This window comes from Limulus polyphemus, unplaced genomic scaffold, assembly GCF_000517525.1.
Source record: "Limulus polyphemus unplaced genomic scaffold, Limulus_polyphemus-2.1.2 Scaffold309, whole genome shotgun sequence".
In the NCBI taxonomy this organism is placed as follows: domain Eukaryota; kingdom Metazoa; phylum Arthropoda; class Merostomata; order Xiphosura; family Limulidae; genus Limulus; species Limulus polyphemus.
In genome coordinates, this window is record NW_013665919.1 from 309849 (window position 1) to 313442 (window position 3594).

Consider the following 3594-nt stretch of genomic DNA (forward strand, 5'->3'; position numbering starts at 1 on the left):
TCTCTAGTCTATCACTTCTCACTTAGGAGCGGCTAGCGCAGATAGCCATCGTGTAGCTTTGCGCGAAACTCACCAATATAATAGCTTTTGCAATATGCACATTTAATTGTACACACATTTCCTGAAGTATTATTGTCAATATACTTTTTGGATAGCAGTTGACCTAGCTTTCTTCCAGGTAAAAATGTAAGTTGTACTTCAATTTCAATATTATACTCTCGGTGTATTTGGAAGAATCATTTTCTATATCAGTTAGTGGCTTATTTTCAAAGGAAGCAGTTATTTTATTGACAACAGTGGGAGGGAAATTGTTTTATACTTAAAACTGAAATCTAAGGTTGTCATTTTCGTTTTTCACACAATCGATGTTGAAAGAGTGTTGTCAATAGGCTACTGGTAATTACTATTGAGTATTTATTCCCAGGCTATAGTTGTTGTTGTTTGTAGTTTAGCACAAAGCTACACAATTGGTTATCTGTGCTCTGCCCACCACGGGTATCAAAACCCGGTTTCTAGCGTTGTAAGTCCGCAGACATACCGCTGTGCCACTGGGGGGGGGGGGAGGCTATAGATACAATGGTTAAGGCTAGTGTTCATAGTTTGTTAGGTGTGATGGGTACAATGAGTGGGTTTTGTTGGGGAACTTGGGACTGCTATGTACTTTTAAGGAAGATAGCAGTGAAGATGTGTAACTTGTTTGGAGAGTTTGAGGCTATTGGCTATTCTAATTAAAGTAGAGGCAATATATAAAGAGAAGTGTAAACTGAAACATGGCAGTAATATTTCAAGAGAAACTTAAGCTTTTACATGTAAGGGATACATCAGCTAACAATGACTTTTAGGAAGTTAGAAACAGTACTATTAATGCTAAAAGTTGCGGATTTAATTGTAATGAGCATATTCTATTGAGCAACAGGTTTTAGCCCTTGGCTTGTGTAGATGAGGAACTATTGGAAGGAAGGAAAACCAAAGGGTCAGAGAAGGATGTGAATGATAAACTTAAAGAAGTTATAGTTATAAGTGATTCTTTGACAAGGCATGTAGATATTATAGTTTGTGAGGTAAATAAGGAAAAATAATTATATTATGCTACCCAGGGGCACGGGTGGAGATTATAACTGACAGAGAAAGAGATATAATAAAGATATAATATAATAAAATGATGGAGTTTTTGTTGTGCGCGTAGGGGAGTCAAAATTTAAAATATAATTATTTTTGCCAATTGTCAAAATAAAAAGGCTTTTACTTATACTTCTTAATAGTATAAATATATAGTGTGTTGTTGTTGTTGGGCTTAGGAATCTTCTACAGTAAGTGTATGTGACTTGTTAGCGATAAATTGAACGATAAATGAACAGCACGCACTTTAGTTGTTTTCAAAATAATGGAACAAGTTAACGGATGTACAATAAATTATTCCAAACTATAGATATTATGGGCATGTCATAAACCCTACATATATAGTTCTCTTCTTCTTGTCAAAAGTCCATTAGGCCTATCCAATTGCTTTATAATTGCAGTTGACAAGCCGAACTATCTTCTCTATTATTATCGCACTAGTATTCTGTGTGTAGTTCACTTACAATTGTGGCGTGAGTGGCCGTAATCGTTTGGTTTTCTTTCTTCAAAATATACTCTGTTCCTTTTGTCAAAGTGCAGTTAGGCTGATTCAGTTACTTTAGAACCACGCTTTGACGGAATAAAGTATTTTTATTATCTCCTTTTATACTGTTAGTCTTACTCTATTAAACGTTAGACCTATGTCAATAGTTAGGCCTATCACTTCTACGATAGTTAACTTCACGCCGAACTTTTCCTTCCCCGTAACTTTACTCTCTTCTGCTGTTGTCTGTCTGTAGTTTCCGCTGGTCTCACAGTATTAATAGGTTTATCACGTCTGTCCGCCCTTCTGAAAATCTCTATTCTCGACGTCAATGTATTGCACGCGACGTTCGATAGTCTCAACATCAATGACTTATAAACACAACTTCCTACGATCTTTTGCTTTTAACTCTTATTATAACAAAGCCAAACAATAATAAAATATTCATTCACAAAATAAATTAATCAATAATACCTAAGCTAAACAGTCTTTTATATCATGACAAGGGTATAATGATGTAGGGAAAGATAAGTCAGAGGAGATAATTAATAAGTACAAGGGTTTGATAGAGGCACTTAAAGAAAAGTGCCATAACTTAATTGTGTTAGGGATACTGCCGAGAATTAATTGTGGGGATGAAATTACAACTAGGTCACTAGGGCTGAATGTTAGGCTTAGGTTAATATATAAGTATGAGCAGGTTGGCTGGTTTGACTTGTGGGATCATTTTAATGGAAGAAGCGAACATTTTGGAATGGATGGTTTACATTTAAATAGGGTAGGGGCTGGCTTGTTTGCAGGGGCTATTAGCTCAGCTGTAAGGGACGTTTTAAACTAGGACTAGACAATGATGAGGGCCAGGATAAACTAAATACAAAAAAAAAGATGTAGAGAAAAGTTTAGAATAGGAAATGAATATAGAAGTAATTATAAGGATAGGCTTAATTGTTACTATTGTAATGCTAGAAGCATAATAAATAAAATAGATGATCTTAGAGTGCTGATAGGAATGGATGATTTTGATATAATGGGAATAACTAAAACATTATTAAATGTAGACGCTTTTGATGACAGAAGTTTCTTTGAAATGCAGAGTTTAGGTTATTTAATAGGGATAGAGTACTAAAGAGGGGGGGAGTGACCTTATATGTAAAATGTGAGTTACATCCTGTTGAAGTTGAGGATATCAAAGAAAATAGCAAGGAGATTGAATCCATTTGGGTTCCTATTAGCGGACATAAAAAGAAAATGCTTTTAGTAGGAATTTGTTGCAGACCATTAGATGATACTGATGAAATTAATGAGAAACTTTAAAGTGAGATTAAGATTTCAGCTGTTAATGAGATCATAATTACGAGCAATTTTAATTTCAGGCATACAGATTTGGAAATGTTAGAGTCACATGATGAGGGAGAAAGATTTTTGGAAACTGTTCAAGATGGTTTTCTTCACCAATTAGTCAAGGAATCTACTAAAAACAGTGCTATTTTATATTTAATGTTAACTTGTAATATAGAAATGGTTGAGAGGATGGAAATTAAGGAACATCTTGGAGGAAGTAATCATTGCTTTCTTAGGTTCGATATTTTGTTGTATATAAAGATCAGGATTAATGATATTTTGGTTACAATTTAAAAAAAAAGCAATTTTGAAGGGATGCGACAAGAATTGCCTATTGTGAATTGGACAGCTGAATTATTTGGAGAAACTTATCAAATGCAGAAATTTTTAAAGATACATTTGTAAATATTCAAGATAAAAATATTCCGTGTAGCAAGAAAGGGGTGGCTACAAGTAAAAAACCAGGTTGGCTCACAAAGGGTATAAAGGATAACATTAAAGAAAAGTATCACAAATTTGAAAAAATTAAATTGAGTGGTTTGACAGGAGACATAGAAGATTATAGAAGATCAAGAAAGCTGGTAAAACAGGAAGTTATGGAATCAAAAAGGATGTATGAGGAAAGGTTGACTGAAAATGTAGAAATTTAA